Raw genomic sequence first — 17555 nt, forward strand, 5'->3', positions numbered from 1 at the left:
GGGGTACTCTGTTGATGGTGGTGCATGCAGGGTTCTGGAATCCCAAAGTTGGCCTATTCCCACGCTTGGAACTTGGTGCAGTAGGTGGGGATTGGTTGGCCAGTACTCCCCTGTGTGCAGCTTTGCTTTCAGTTCCCTTGATTCTGTGAAAATCAACTCTCTCTGCCTACCTTTAAAGTTATATTCAGTGAGAGAGCCCTCTCACTCTGTCCTACTGTTGGTTTTTGGCTCCTGTCATTTTGAGGCACTTTTAAAAGACTGATTAGAAAGATTGACAGAGTAGTTTCATCTTTTGCTGCTACTAAGCTGCCATCTTGGTCCCAACACTCTAAACCTACTTTTAATATTTAAAAGTACTGTATTTGTATATGTTTGTCTTATCTTCTTAATTAGATTGCCATAAAAGTCAGGAATTTAGGATTCTATGGGACCTTAGAGGAACCAGCAAAATTCAAGTATAGTATAGAAGTAGTTGTGTGTGTATATGTGTATATATATGTGTGTGTGTGTGTATGTGTGTGTGAATATGTATATACATCCATGCATATATATGTGTATTTCATTCTCTTTCCCCCTTCCCTTCCTTTCTCTTTCATTTCTTTCCATTCCTTCGCCTCTGCTCCCCTTCCCTTCTCTTTTCTCTGCTCTTCTCTTTCTCTTTCCCTCACTCCCTCCCATCTATTTCTCTCTTGTCTTTAAGGGTCTGTGATTTATCAGTGTAGATTCTCCCTCCTCTTCACTCCTCATACAGGTTATAACTCACATATGACTTAGAGTTGGACATCTTTTTCAAGGTTTTCTGTGATATATATTTCAATCATCACTTTGTAGCCTACTTGATATTAAGCCCCTTAATTTAGTGGGGCTGGTCCTTTGACAGTCACTTTGTAGGACCTCTCAGAACTTGTTCCTCACTAGTATGAGACACAATGGGAACTTTTTAAAAGAAGAATATGCATATAAAAAGAGAACTAAAAAAAGTATAAGATTAATACAGGAGTGACAAGTGACCAGTACCAACCATAAATCTCAGGGGGTCAGTTGGCATAGCTTTTGTATTTTTGTGTATGAGAAGGCTAGAGTTAGAATTCAGTTCAATTGTTCTTTACATCTCTGTACTCTTTGCACATATTATTTAACTTTCTAGATAAGCCATTCACACATCATCCCACTTTCTTTTCTTTCTCCTTAGTGCTAGATTAAGAGAAGTAAACAATGACGGTAAGTTCTCTGTGTCTCATTTTTTTGCCTGTCAAGTGGTTTTAATATTTGATCTACTTAACACTCAGTAGTGTGGCTGTGAGGTTCTACTGAGAAAATATATGTGAAAGTGCTTTGAAAAGTGTAATGGAACATGTAAAAGATGGTGGCATTCTATATAAAAAAAATAGACGTAATGAAGGCTGAGAAAGGAAATCAAGTGATGATCTAGTCTTTGATCTCTGCTAATGTTTGAGTGCTTGTATAGAAAAAAAAAATTCCATTCTCTAGTCAAAGCTTCTTCTTTGCTATACTAAACCTTGAGGTTTAGAGCCTAAATTCCTGCCTTTTATGACAATCTAGTTAAGAAAATGAAGCAAATACATACAGGAGTTATAAATATTGCACTGATGTAGAGATAGGTCAATACATAGTCATGCTATATTAGTATCTCAAATTGATATTAGGGTTTACACAGCACTTTCAGCCTAGGAACCCAATAAGGTTAGGGGGGATATGTATGATCAGCCTCATTTTCTAGATGAGGAAATGGAAGATCAGAGAGATTAAGGGATTTGACCATGGACACACAACTATAAACTACTTAACTAGTCAGGGTCAAAATCAGGATTTGAACCCTTGTTGCTTGACTCCAAGCTCAATCCAATAATGCTTCTGTAAGGACAACAGAATATATACTATATGGTATAGCAGTAGTTTGACCTTTGTATTTAGAATAGATAAAATCATAGGATTAAAGAAACTAAAGATGGAAATTATTTTTAAGTTTCATTTTGTTCAGATCCTTTATTTACAAATAGGGCTCACAAATGAGGCCGATAACTGGTCTATTAGGTCCAAAATAATCAACCTTCACAAAGTGGCTTAAAAATTTGCAATGCACTTTACAAATATGATCTTGTTTGAATCTCACAACCAGCCTGTGAGGTAAAATTCACATTTTACAGATGAGAAAACTGAAGCTCAGTCTGGTTAGGGGACTTCACGTAAGCAAGTGTCAGAGGCAGGATTTGAACTGTAAAGATTAAAATATTGGGAAACTGAAGCAGATAGAAATTTGTTTCTCTCTGCAAGGAGATGTGAGTGAAATTTGGGTGGGCCTCATGGCTTCTCTTGCTTGTATTTTCTTTAACCCTTGACCTTCAATAAACCTCATAAAAATAATACTCCTTGCAGAATGAAACTAATTTCTACCTGCCTCAGTATCCCCCCAATTTTAATCTTTACAGAACCTGGGTCTTCTTGAGTATTCACTCTGCCTCACTGTCCGTTGTAACTTGCTACTAGTGTAAGCAAGTAGTGAATAACAGAACTGAGCTTTGCAATTTAGACTTGGTTGTTGTTCAGCTGTTTAGTCGTTTCACACCAGGCCCTTCTATTCTCCACTATTTCTCCAAGTCCAAGTTCATTATTTCCATCACACTCTCTATCCGTCTCATCCTTTGCCATTCCTTTCTCCTTTTGCTTTCAGTCTTGCTTGACAGCAGGGTCTTTTCCTGCTTTCTCAATATGTGGCCAAACTATTTAATCTTCAGCCTCAGTATTTGACCTCCCAATGAATAGTCTGAATTAATTTCTTTAAGTATTGACTGATTTGATCTCCTTGCTGTCTGATGGACTTCCACAGCACCACAATTCTAAAGCATCGATTCTATTGTGCTCAGCGTTCCTTATAACCCAATTCTCATCGCCATATGTCGCTATTTGAAAAACCACAGTTGGATTATATGTATGTGGACCTTGGTCGGCAAGACGATATCTTTCCTTGTCCAATTTCAAATTCAGTGTTTGTTCCCCTAAACTACATTGCTTTTTCCCTTGGAGCAATTTCTGAGCTTCTGGGGAAAAAAAAAAGGAGCTCAAGATGGGACAAAGCTGTACAAAGGAAGATGAAGCCCCAACAGCGGCCAGCTCTTGGCTAGGTTTATAAGTGAACTCCTCTGAGTTCGTGCTTCAGGTTGGGGAAGGGGTGGAGGGCTGGAAGAGATGGCCTCTAAGTTCCCTCCCAGTCCCAACATTTTATGATTCTACTTCCTTCCTCACCCTGCAGTCTGCTGAATGTGCTAATTAGAGATTCTTGGGAGAATAAGTGGGGGGAAAAGGTTAAGTAAAAATTAAAAGCAGTGGTAATAGTGGAAGGATGATCATTTCCAGATAGAGTAAACTCCTTTAGTTTTGTAATGTTATGTTGCTCAGAACATAAAGTGGACATGTAAGGAGATTCCTAGCACCTGCGTGTATGATATTCAGGGCAATTTTTGGCTTGAACAGTTTCAAAAGAGACTTTTAGAAAAAGTGACTGCAGGATCTCCTCTGGTGGTAAGGTAGACTAGCTACAGTCTTGGGCTGTCAGTCACAGCTGGAAGATGCTGCTTCCTGGGGACCTGGATTCCGGTTCTGCTTGGGGGATAGGATGAGTCTTAACTTTGGAAAGGTTGCGAGGCAGCTAGCTGCCAGTTTGGGTTTAAGATCTGCCCCTGAAATTGCTTCCAAGGGATAAGAAGGCTGCCCCAAAGGTAGTGATTATTAGATGGGCATTGCTCTGAGTCACACAACTCAGAGACAAGCAGGAATCAGTTTCTCTGATAAAGATCTTCTTTCTTTTTTTTTTAACCCTTTACTTCCGTCTTGGAGTCAATACTGTGTATTGGCTCCAAGGCAGAAGAGTGGTAAGGGCTAGGCAATGGGGGTTAAGTGACTTGCCCAGGGTCACACAGCTGGGAAGTGTCTGAGGCCAGATTTGAACCTAGGACCTCCCATCTCTAGGCCTGGCTCACAATCCACTGAGCTACCCAGCTGCCCCCTAAAGATCTTATTTCTAATAGAAAAAGGGGACTGATTAAATCTCACAACAATATGAGCCTTTCCCCAATTGATAGTGCCTATTTATCATATCGACAGCAATATTAAAAAAATCTACATAACCAATAATTAAAGAAATGAAAATTAAACAACTCTGAGGTTCTACTCCATACCCATCAGACTGACGAAAATAGAAAATGATAAATGCTAGAGGGGCTGTGGGAAAAACAAGTATATTAATGCAATGTTGGTGGGTCTGTGAACTGGCCCAGCTGTTCTGGAAAGCAATTTGGAATTTTGCCCCCAAAGTTATTAATCAGTGCATACCCTTTGACCCAGAGATGTTACTGGATCCATTTTTGGAAGAGATTAAAGAAAGATGAAAAAGATCCATAGTACAGAAATATTTTGGAATTGGAAACTGAAGAGGTGCCTATCAACAAAGGAATGGTTGAATAAATTACTGCGTACAAAACTGATGGAATACGTTGGTACTAGAAGAAATGATGAAGGGGATGGTTTCAGAGAAATCTGGGCAGATTTAGTTGAAGGGAGAAGGACCAGGAGAACAATTTATACAATAATATTATTATTTTAAAGACAATCATTATAAAGGACTTTAGAATTCTGTTCAATGTGCAAAGACTAAGTGTGATTCTAGTCCAGTGATAAAACATGTGACTCAACCCATGACAGTGATATAAAGGACCTTGAGTACAGATTAAGCCCTGTTTTGTTCTCCTCTCTCTGCAACCACCTCCCCCCATATTTGGGCACAGTCAATAGAGGGATTTATTTTGTTTAATTATACATGTTTATAACAAGGGCTTTTCTTTTCTTTCTTTCTCAGAGGGAATGAGGAGAGGATAGAGGAGATGAAAGGGAAGGAAGGTAGATTTTTGCTGATTGAAAGTTACCATTTTAATTTTTAAGTCCTTAAAATTTCTTTTTCTGAAGCTAGGGGGCACACTGCTAGATTTCTCCAAGTTCAAATCCTACCTCAGACACTTATTGGCTGTGGGAACCTGGACAAGGCATTTAATTTCTCTCACCCTCAGTTTCCTCATCTGTAAAATAAGGGTATTCAGAGAGCCTATCCCTCAGGGTTGTGGTGGGGATCAAATGAGATTTGTAAAGTATTTGGCAAACCTCCAAGCTAAATATAAATGCTAGGTATATTTATTAATAATGTTGATGAAAATACTATGTCTGCCTCTAAGGTTTTCACTTTCTTGTTAGACTATAATATTTAGCAGTCTTTTCTAGAAACCTTTCGACAGAATCATTTGTTCCCATCTAAGCAAATCTTCAGAAATGGGTAATAATCCTCTGGTTGGCCAACCCTTTGGAGGTTTCCTTGCATTTCCTGTATTGCTATGGGAAGATAGAAGACCTCTTTTATTGTCAGATTGACAAAGGGTTCCTTTAGTAATTCTTTCAAAAATGCATTTTTATCGATAATATATTTTGTTTTTACAGTCCTGAAATTTCCCCCTGGATCTTTCTCCTGCCTCCTCCCAGAAAGTCATCCCATATTGTTGTTCAGTCATTCCAGTCATGTCCAACTCTTTGTGACTCCATTTGGGGTTTTCTTGGCAGACACTGAAGTGGTTGGCCATTTCCTTCTCCAGCTCATTTTACAGAAGAGGGAACTGAGGCAAACATGGTTAAGTGATTTGCCCAGGATCACAGCTAGTAAGTGTCTGAGATCAGAGTTGAACTCAGGAAGATGAGTCTTCCTGACTCCAGGTCCAGCACTCTATACACTGAACACCTTAGCTATTATTCTCCAATTGATGCCTCAGTACTTCTTACCGGGGAGAGACCAACAATGACTACTTGTCTTTTCTCCCCTTTTCTCTTTTTTTGAATGATTTTCTGAGTGAGAACTCTCTAATATCATCTCATTGCCCTGTATCTACTTGAGTCATCATCAATAAACTTATTGAACACTTTGTAAAGTAGAAACTGGGCAAAGCTAATGGAGGGGAGGGGATTCAATCATGCACAAGACATGACACCTGCCCTTGAGATGCTTGTGATCTATTTGGAAAAAAAAGAACTGCTACTCAAAGGGCAAAAGATGAATAACAGTATGAGGGAGTAAGGGTTGAAAAGCAGAATGAGACCCATGGATAATATCCCACTAGATAATGTAAAAAAGTCTATCCCTGGATTCAGAATCAGAAATTTCAGAGCTAAAAGGAACCATAGAAATAGTCTAGTTTAATTCTCCCATTTTATGGATGTGGGAAGAGATCTGTGATTTGCCCAAATTCATACAGATAGTGACATAAATGGGATGAGAATCTACCCCTTCTTCCCTGTACTGTGCTCTTTTTATTAGTCTGCTACCTCTGACTTGTGCTGGTGTACAGTGAACCCATCTTAGCTTTCACTATTATCTACCTCTATTATGTAATCCATAATAATAAGCATAGATTGAATACATTTTAATAAAGTCTGTTTCACTTGCTATTAGAGGCAAGATTTTCTTCCAGTGGAGCACACTGCCTATGTACCCTCGTACATACTCGTTTTGCTCAAGTATTTTCCTTTGTCACAAGGGATGATTCAGTGTACAATAGAATGGAGAGGGGAAGATTATTTTGGAAAATAAGGCATAAAAAGGCATCAATGCAATTTTTAAATAATAAGAATTATAAAAGAATAAAGGTAAGAATGAAAACCAGCAGGGTCAGAGATGCTGAAAAATTTCCAATAACTTAAAAAAATTCAGTATTTTGTTGAGGATAACCCAATCTCAAGTATACTTATACATGAATAGAAAACAATCCCTCAGTTTTCAAAGGTGTAACTGATGGAATAACCCACAGGACTCTTTCAATCCTGGTTCCTCATTTTTCTTTCTATTCACTAATTGATTTAAATATATGTATGTATTGCAAAACTCATTTATTGATTGAGAGGAGAATGGAAAGGATTGCTCCTCTAATTAAAACCGATTGAAGCTGTGAAAGTTTAATTAATTGGATGCATGTCACTTCATTTCCATGTTATGTTGTGCACATCACTCTGTTTTCATAATTAACGTGTTGTGGTGGTGTCTCTCTAATTAACAGTCAGGAGAAGTGATGTATAGACCTGCTGAGCAGACAGAGCTGGTGGGATGGGAGCTCTCAGCCGGAATACACAATCTATTCTGCCTCTAATTTTAGTTGTCATTTTCCCACCATCCTTTGTTCTGTGATTATTTTTGCTTCTGGTAGTTTCTCTGATCAACAGGGAATAATTCAGTTCAATGGTACTCACTTTTTCAGCTATTTGAGGCCAGGGACAACTGACTTTACTTTTGGAAATATATGTGGATGAGATCAGTTTCCTGAAGAGAAGTCTTACACTTTCTCCCATGAAATTGGGCAGGGCTGGTCATTCTTAGTAAATGATTACATATTCTGCTTTACTGAAAATATTAAAGCAAGGAAATTGGAACTCCTTTCATTCATATCCACCTCTCAGAATATGCTTGTCTTCAGTTAGGTACTGTGTCATAGGGGCAGGAGCTCAAGGTCAGGGATCAGAAGTCCTGGGTTGGAATACTCTTTGGAGGTTTCCTTGCATTTCCTGTATTGCTATGGGAAAGATAGAAGACCTCTTTTATTGTTAGATTGACAAAGGGTTCCTTTAGTAATTCTTTCAAAAATGCATTTTTATTGATAATATATTTTGTTTTTACAGTCCTGAAATTTCCCCCTGGATCCTTCTCCTGCCTCCTCCCAGAAAGTCATCCCATATTGTTGTTCAGTCATTCCAGTCATGTCCAACTCTTTGTGACTCCATTTGGGGTTTTCTTGGCAGACACTGAAGTGGTTGGCCATTTCCTTCTCCAGCTCATTTTACAAAAGAGGAAACTGAGGCAAACAGTGCTGCCAATTTCTGTCTTTGAGCCTCAGTTTCCCCATCTTTAAAGCAGGGATAATGGGTACTGGCTCAACCCATTTAATATGGCTGTATGGTAGTATAAAGATGGAAAGAAATAATGAATATACATCTATGTAAATATTAGCTATTATTCAGTCTCCTACTATGGCTTCCTATATATCTCAGAGAATGAAATGACCTCTTTTCTCTGCCAAGTTTAATCTCTCCAACTATGCCCTTGATTCTAGCTTTTCTCATATCCTCTTAGATGTTTCTTCATCAATTATCTCATTTTCTTTTCCATCTTCCATCTTCCTGACTCCTTCCCTTCCATCTATGCACAGACCTAGGTCTCCTCTGTCCAAACAAAATGCAAATCTTCTTTTGACACCATGACCTTCCTTAAGTAAAGTGTATGTACATATGTATATACTTCACTGCCAAGTCTCTAAAGCATAGTCTATATTTATTCCATAATTTCCTTCCCTTGACCAGTACTCAATACATATTGAAATGGATATTTCTAGGTTACTAATGATGGGTATATCTTACAATATGAACCTTTGCTCAGTCCTTCTCCTCCTGGTCCTCCTTGATGATTTTAACCACCTCACCTCCTACCCTCTCTTCTCTTGGCCTCTATGACACTATAATGTTTTCCTGCTCTTTGACTGTTCCTTCTTTGTTACTTCACCAACTCTTCTTCTTCCTGTTCCCTAAATATGAGTTTTCTTCAATATTTTGTGTTTGTCCTCTTTCTGGGTTGTCTTTCTAGGTTTAGGTCAGACCCAATAACTTTACTGAAGAGCTCTACATGGGTAGCTCCAAAATCTGCTTCTCTAGTCTCAACCTCTTTCCTGATTTCCAGTCATTTTCAATTGCCTGTTGGGGACCTCTGTCTGTACTTCCTGCTAACATTTTAAACTTAGTATGCCCCAAACTGGTGGTACATGCGCTGTTGTTGTCTCAAGCATCCAGGTAATTTAATATGAGGCTCAGACTTATGTCTTAGAATTATAGATAAATAGCTATAAAGGACCTCAAAGGGCATGTAGACCTCCCACTCATTTTAGATAAGGAAACTGAGGCCCAGAGAGATTAAGTGATTTGGCCAAAGTTTATACAGATCACAAATGTCAGAGGCAGGATTCAAATCCAGGACCTTTGCCTCCAAATACATCCATTTTCCCACCAAACCAAACAAGTGACTTCCCCCTGTCACACAGTTAATGAATGTTAGAGATAGTTCTTGAGGCCCAGACTTCTGTGGGAGAGAGCAATGAAAGTAGGAGAGACACACAAGCCAGGGGGGCCTTGGATTTTCCAGATTCTCAGTGCAGATTATAGATAGAATATTTCAAATATAGCATTATGGAAATAAGATTTTCACAGCATGGGAAGTAGGAACATAGACCATAGGAAGTAATATTTCCTTTGTATTTATTCAATGCTATTCAGACCACCTTTGGAGTACTGAACTTCACTCATTTTCAGACAGACTTTGACATGTATAAGTTTAGCCAGAAAATAGTCAGTGGGAGAGGATAATGAAGAGATGGGAAATGCTGTCACACGAGGACAGAAAGACTGTGGATGTTTAGCCTGGAGGAGAGAAATACTTTATTGACTGGAAGATAGATGCTTCATTTTCTATTGCATCTTGTTCTCCTATTTGGGATTTATTAAAGGAAGGAGGACCACTGCATTTCTTACCTAGACTCTGTCACATCCTGGCCATTAGATAGTTAGATAATAATAATAGTAATATTTATATAGTACATTAAGTTTTGCAAAGCACTTCATATTCATTATCTCATCCAATCCTTTTAACAGTCCTGAGAGGCAGGACTATTATTATTATTTTACAGATGAGGAAATAGGCACAGACATTAAATGACTTGCCCAGGGTCACACATCTAATAAATATCTATTTTGAACTCAGGTCTTCCTGGCTCTAAATCTGGAATTTATCCATTACACCACTTAACTACCTCATGATTGACAAACAATCACTTAAGCATAAGAAAGGGAAACATAAGTGATGCATGAAACTTTTCAAAAGGGTCTTGGGAATAGTTAGAAGGGAGTTTGGAGATCATGGAACCCAACTCCTCCTCTCCTTTCCTCACTTCTCTGTCTCTGTCTCTGTCTCTGTCGGTCTCTGTCTGTCTCTGTCTGTCTGTCTGTCTCTCCCCCTCTCTCCTTCCCTCCCCTTCTCTCTGTCTCTGTCTCTGTCTGTCTCTCCCCCTCTCTCCTTCCCTCCCCTTCTCTCTGTCTCTGTCTCTCTGTTTCTGCCTGGCTCTGTCTCTGTCTCTGTCTATCTCTGTCTCTGTCCGTGTCTGTGTCTGTGTCTCTGTCTCTCCCCTTCTTTCTGTTTCTGCCTATCTCTGTCTCTCTCTGTCTCCTCATTTCTCTTTCTCTCTCCCTTTCTCTCTCTGTCTCTCCGTGTCTGTGTCTCTGTCTCTCCCTCTTCTCTCTCCCCCCCCTCCTCTCCTCACCTTTCTTTTTCTCTTCCTCCTACTCTGTCCCTCTCCGCTCAGAAGCGAGGTGACTTGACCAAGCTCACACAATCAGAAAGTACCAGACTGTACAGAAAGCAGATTGACTCCAGGTCGCCTGACTGCAAATGAACGATCTTTCCATCATCAAAGGGGAGCCAGTTGTTTCTTCCTTTGTCTTTAAAGAACTTTACAGGCTACCGAATTTACCCTAAGTCGGGTCTTGCGCCTCTCAGCTCTTTGCTGCCACCTGCTGACCCTGGTCGATAATGACCGCTTCCCTGCGGATTTCTTGGCTGGCATTCTCAGAGCCTTGGGGCTTCAGTATCCCGGTGACTTAAAGTAAGGCCACTGAGGGCAGCTTGGGTTTTCTCACATTTCACCCTGATTAGCAGAGCGGGGGCTAATTCCTGTGTCTCAAGCATCCGGTCCTTTCTCTTAGGCGAAGATAGAACGATGGGGATGGACCAAAGGTTTCAGTGGCAGAGGGAAGCCCAGAGCACCGGAACTCCTTCAGCCCCTGAGACTCATCGCCTTGGAAGCCTTGGCAAAAGCTCAGCTCAGTCCGCCACTCTGATCCCCAATGTGTGTGAGGGTTGGGATGCTCCGAGGCTCCCCCTCCCCCATGAAGTTGGCCCCAGGTACACGGCCCTCTGCTAGAGTCTAGGGAGAATGATAACGGAACTACAAAGGCTCTCTTCCTTCCCATAGTAACATGGGGATAGACTTTGAGCTGTGATTTCATTCGGATAGACGTGTCCCTGGAAAATGGTGTCGAAATTGAAGTTTTAGCAATCACATCAAACTTTTAATGGACTGGACGAGCTGGTTGTTTTAAGGAATTCTTTGATAATTCCATTCAGTTCAGCGTAGTGAAACGGACACTGGGCAGTCTTTAGGTCAGAAGACGCATGGTGGTTCCATGAAAAGAGGATCCTGAGTCAGAGCATTTGGGTTCAAATTCCTACACGGGGTATAAGAGGAAGAGCATTGACAGTGGAGGCAGAGGAAGAGAGTCAAAGCACACTGATGATATAGTTACTTCTTGGATACTTCTTGGTCAAGTCGCTTAAATTTAGCAGGCTTCAGTTTCCTCCTCTGCAAAATGTGGTCCCTGAGATTCCTTCCAGCTCAAGAGGCATTGATTGACATGACAAAACTGTACGTTCCTGAGCAAACCACTTCTTTATTTGTAAAATGGGGATAAAATACTTATATGACTCACCCACCAAGGTTGTGAAGGAATTGGCTTTCCTAAACCTTAAAGTGCTGTACAAATGCTGTTATTAGTAAAACAGTGGACCTTGTTGTGATAGAGGCTGGACCCCGCCCCTTCCCCCCCCCCCCCCCCCATCAATTTCACGTACTCTTCAGTCTGGCACAGTTTTCTTTAGTGCCAGCCTCTATCACATTGTGGAGGAATGATGGGATCTATCACTATAAATACAATACAGGAAACTGACTATGTAAAGTTGGTGACCTATTCTGGCTGCTTAGAGGCTTCCCCCTCCAACCTTTTGCTTTCTTCCTGGTTCTTGGATAGATGAATGCTTCAGAGTTGGATCTGGAATCAATCACATAATAAATATATTTTCTTTTGGTTGTGACATTTTGCTTTCTGGGTGGGTCCTTGATTGCCCTAGGCAGAAAAATATACATTAACAGGGTGAAGATGAGGATAAGATTTGGCCAGAACAAGAGAAAAGAAACTAGATTCAGAAATATCTTTACATAAATTTAAATATCTTAAAAAAAATAAGAAGTAAGGGGAAGCTAGGTGGCTCATTGGATTGAGAGCCAGTCCTAGAGAAAGGAAGTTCTGGGTTCAAATTTGGAGTCAAAGACTTCCTAATTGTGTGCCTGGTCAAGACACAACTCCCATTGCCTAGCCCTTAATATTCTTCTGCCTTGGAACCAATACACAGCACTGATTCTAAGATGGAAGACGAGGATTTAAAAAGAAAAATAGATAGCAGTTTTTGTTGTTTTTTAATCATTTTGTCACATCTGACTCTTTGTAACTCTTTTTGGGGTTGTTTTAGCAAAGATATTAGAATAGTTTGCATTTCCTTTTCCAGCTCATTTTATAGATGAGGAAACTGAGGCCAACAGAGTTAAATGACTTTCCCAGAGTCACACAACTACAAGTGTGTGAGGCAATTTTGAACTCGAGAAGAGGAGTCTTCCTGTCTCCAGGCCCAGCACTTCTATCTATTGTGCCACAAGATTTGGAAAGTTTATAAATATTTTCTCATTTGATACTTATAATAACCAGATGAAACAAGTGCTTTTATTATCCCCAATTTACAGAGGAGGAAAGTAAAGTTGAGAGATATTAAGGTGACTAGTTCAGGGTCTCACAGCTAGTTTCTGAGACAAAAATTGAACTGAGGTTTTCCTGACTCCAAGTCCAGCTTTATCCACTTTATATACCTTGTGTCCTAAAAACTGAGTAATTCTCCCTCTCACCCTTTAGAAAGAAAATAAAATAAAGGAACAAACAAAGCTTAAATCCATTGATAAAAATATCAGCACGGAACCCTAGAAAAGAACTATGGAACCCTGGAGTCTGATGGAAATGTTGTAGACCTGTGGCTGAACATTTTAGGCAGAAGTCCCCCAAAGTCTGATTTGAAGCTAGCCCCTCCTTTTTTGGGGGGTAGTAAGTGAGAGTCCTGTGGTAGAGTTACTGACAAGGAGGAGCCAGAAATCAGCTCTAGAAAATTCGAGCTGGGGTCAGGGACAGAGGGCTCAGTCACACGTGGCTGTAGGATATGAACTGTGGCTGCTTGCCTAGCTAGAACTTGTGAATTCTGCACCCTCTCCTCACATCCCACCTCTGTGAAGACTCTGCAGCTGTGCTGTTGCTGGAGCCTACACCAAAATGGGCTTGAAAACCCACAGACTTGTGAGAGAAGCCTGGGGTGCTGGTTGGGATATAGAGATCCTGGTCTTGGCTCTGATGCTGACTAATAGTTAGTAGTTAATTATTGGAGGCAGTCTGTCTCAGGATCAATGCAAGTGCTGGTTCCAAGGCTGAAGAGTGGTAAGGACTAGATCATTGGGGTTAAGTAACTTGACCAGGCATAGGAAGGGTCTAAGGCCAGATTTGAATCCAGGATCTGTCATCTCTAGGTCTGGCTCTCAATCCACTGAGCCACTTAGCTGTCCCCAATCATTAATTATTAATCATAGTTGATACTAACAGTTAATCTTAGGCAAGTACGGACTCCCTGTTCGAGGGAGAGGCAAAGATAAATGGTGTAAAACTTGCCCTCTAGGAGCTGCAGTCTAGTAGAGATGAAGCTGCATATTCCTAAATAGGTATAGTAGAAAATGGACCAGGAAGACTACATAAAAACTGCTGATAAAATTTGATGGAGTTCTGAGGGAGAAATCGCTTCTGATTAAAAGGAAAACCCACAGGATTAGATATAAAGGGTGAGGTTGAGAGATAAATTAAAGAAGACCAGAATTGGGATTTGGAAAGGAATTAGCAGCAATAGGAAGAGAAGGCAAAAGATAGAGGGAACAATAAGTTTAACTGGGTAACTATGGCATCAGGACTTCAAAGGGAGGCAAGAGATGGGCAGGGGTGTTGTGACTGGAGATTTGGTTAAAGATGAAGAGAAGGTAAAGGAGGAGGGAGAAATGGTGTGTGACCTTGGCCAAGTCACTTAATCTCCTTGGACTTCAGTATCCTTGCCCATTATTGATAATTAAATTGCCAAAATTGCCAAAGAAATTAAACGAGGGGGTTCAACTAGATGGTCTCCAAGGTCCCTTCTATTTCTAGATCTATGAATCCTATGTCTCCCTAGTCTGAGTTGAGGACATTCAGGAGCCTCCACAATTTTGTTTCCCTTCTAGCCTCAACTACTCTCTATATGTTCCTGCCAAGTCTCCAGCCAACATAGTCAAGCAAAACAAATGCCCTTCAATAGCCACAAGTAAAAACATTGTCTTGTTCCACATATGGAGTACAACCCCTCTCTGTCAGGAGGTGGGTAGCATTCTTCCAGTCCTCTGGAATCATGGTTGATCATTGATCAGAGTTAAGTGCTTCCAAACTGTTCATTTTTACATTGTTGTATACTATAGTGTCATTATATGATGTTATAGTATATTATTATAGAGCAAATTGTTCTTCTGGTTCTGTTCACTTTGCATCAGTTCATACAAGTCTCCTCAGGTTTCTTAGATGGTTTTCTTTCATAGGCAATTTCCATCAAAACTTTCTTCTTTCAGCCCCAGCTGGAAGTGATGTCCCTTTTCCTATTTCTCAAAGTACCCTATCTTGTATTTATTTTCTGCTTTGTATCAAATTTAATAGGTTATGCTTACCTACCATATTAGATTATAATTCCTTGAGGATCAGACTGTCCTATTTTTCAACTTTGTATCATCACATTTCATAGAGAAATTTAGTAGATATAAAACACTAAATATAAGGAGAAAACCAAAGCAACCCAGAAAGCTAGTCAGCCAGAAGGCATGATTTTCTTTCTAAGCAGAAAGACATGGCAGTCAAAGGTAACAGGGTTATGTAGTACAAGCTCATTTGCAAAACTTTACATAGGAAGATGAAAGAAGAATATAAGTAGTACTATCTCCTAAAACAGAAAAAATAAACCAGGAAAAATAAGCCTGTTGAAAACCTGGCATGAGACTCAACGAAGTCTGATCATCCCCAGAGTATTTATAAATGAAACTAGGAGGAGGACAATAAATGGAAAATGGAAAATATCTGCTGGCATCTCTACAATGAATTATTCTCATGAAAGATGACAGCAAAACCACTACAGTGAAATTTTTAACACATCTGGTTCCAATCTACTATTGAAAGAAATGAAAATTATGTCTAAGTAATGAAATTATGAAGAGGACCTTGTAAGAAATAAATAAATCTTTGGGCAATATTTCTGAGCTGAAAAGCTAACTTTATTGATGGGTAAATAGAGTCAGTGGTCTCATCATTCCCAGTCTGTAATGAAAGACATCCTGTGGACATTCATAGTTGTTTTTATAGGCTTTAAACAGTTGATACAGATCATTGATTAACAAAACCCAAATACTCAAAGTATGTTAGCTAATAGTTGATAAATTCTAGTACAAGGTCGAAGCAATTTATTGATCTTATGACCCTCAGATAAAAAAGGTAAACAGCGTCATCTCTCTGAGTCATAAAATCTGAGGATCCTGCTACTGACATAAATTCCTAGAAAAGCAAATGTGATTCCTACTTTTACAACTGACTGTACGATAGCTTCTGTTATCTTTATTCAGAATCAGAAGATAGTAAAGATGTGTACTTAATGTAAGAAGGTTATAATAGGAGCTCTTAATCTAACTCCTTATCTAACACTACTTATACATAGTTAATTAACAACTAGGACTAGTCTTTCTAACATTCTAGTTACAGATATTATTTAAAGGATTATATAAGATGAATTAGTTTTATATTAGATGATATAAGGAGAAATTAAATGAAATAAATGCAAGTTAAGTTCTTCAACCTGAAACACACCAAGTATGTACCCAGAAGAAATCTATGCTGGAGGAGATAGAATTTTCAAGGCAATCTTCGATCAGTTTTCAATATGATACAAAGAAGATAACATTCTGAAAAGAGTGGAAAAGATAACAAATGATAATTCATTTTAAATATTTAATCATATCAGTAATCAAATCAATAAACATTAATCATTTAAAACAGCTTAGGTGACATTCAGAATCACAGAATCTGAGTGTGGGAGGGTTCTTCAGTGATTATCTAGTTCTACCAATACATAAAGTGAATCCTTACTTTTCCTGGCAAATTGTCATTCAGTCTTTGCTTGAAGATCTCCAAGGAGGTGCTCTGTCTTTTTATTTCTAGAAATTCTTTATGGAGTTGTTCTAGGAACATGCCAAGGGTGTCTCTGATAAGAATATGAGGAAGAAAGAGACATGTTTTCTCAGACAATTCTTTTACAGCATAGGATGTCTTCATATTCATATATTTGTCTGAGAAATAGAAAGAATGCCAGATTGCATTGTATGTTGATAGAATCTTAGTTTTAGAGCTGGAAGGGGCCATAAAAAATCAATAAACACAACCTTATCTTGTATATGAGGAAACTGGGACCCTGAGATATGACTTGAGTTGCCCATGGTCACTCAGGTAATGGCTTACCTAGGTCTCAAACTCAAGTCCTCTGGTTTTTAACTCCTCTAAACTAGTCTATCACCAATGAAAAGTTCAAAATATACTCCTTTATGTTGTCTCTCACATCTATGTGAATATGAAAGAGATAATCATGTTATTATCAAGTAAAACATAAAAAAGGAGACATAAGCTCTCAAAAAGGCATTCATTGGAATCTTAAAATTTGGGTGGGGGTTGGGAGAACAGACCTCATGGTCCATTTAGTCTTACAAAAACCACGGACCAAAATCCTCTCTATACCACTCTGAAATGCAGTTGTCTAGTGTTGGCTTAAAGGTCTCCAGTCAAGGGAAAAGGGAAACCCAGTGAAGAGGAGTCCATTTTATTTTTGGATAGTTTTCTTTCTTTATTTTTTCTTTTTTTTGGGGTGTGAGTTGGAGTGGGGGATTGGGTGGAGGAAATACTAGTGTCCATGTGTTGCCTGGGCTTAAAAGAATAGCAGTCGTTCATAGGTCTGGTGCCATTATTGACCAGTTAAAGAAACTTTGCCTAGTTCTTTTTCCAACCTGGGCCAATTACCCCCCCCCCCTTTGGCTATCTAGTGGCACCCCATCCACTTTGAAGACTTACCAAGTTGGTGCTAGCCTTTCTACAGACACCCTATAGCTTTATCCCAAGCAATCTACCATCAACTTCAGCCTCCCCAGAAGCATGTAGGCATGTATCATCATTCCCAATTATAATTCTAATCTTAAGATTATTTTTCCCTTAAATAAAGCTAAAATCTGCCTTTAGCAATTCCTGCCCTCCCCCCCTTGATCCTAGATCTGCCCTCTGGAACAAGTAGAATGAGTCTAATCTGTCTTCTATGTGAGAATTGTCTTTGAACATTCAAGACAGATATTTTGTGTTTGCCTCACCCCTCCAAGACCACAGTAAATCTTTTATCTCCAAGTTAATATACTAATTACTTTCAATGGATCCTCACATGGCATGAAATCAAG

This window comes from Monodelphis domestica, chromosome 4 (genome assembly GCF_027887165.1).
Source record: "Monodelphis domestica isolate mMonDom1 chromosome 4, mMonDom1.pri, whole genome shotgun sequence".
Lineage (NCBI taxonomy): Eukaryota > Metazoa > Chordata > Mammalia > Didelphimorphia > Didelphidae > Monodelphis > Monodelphis domestica.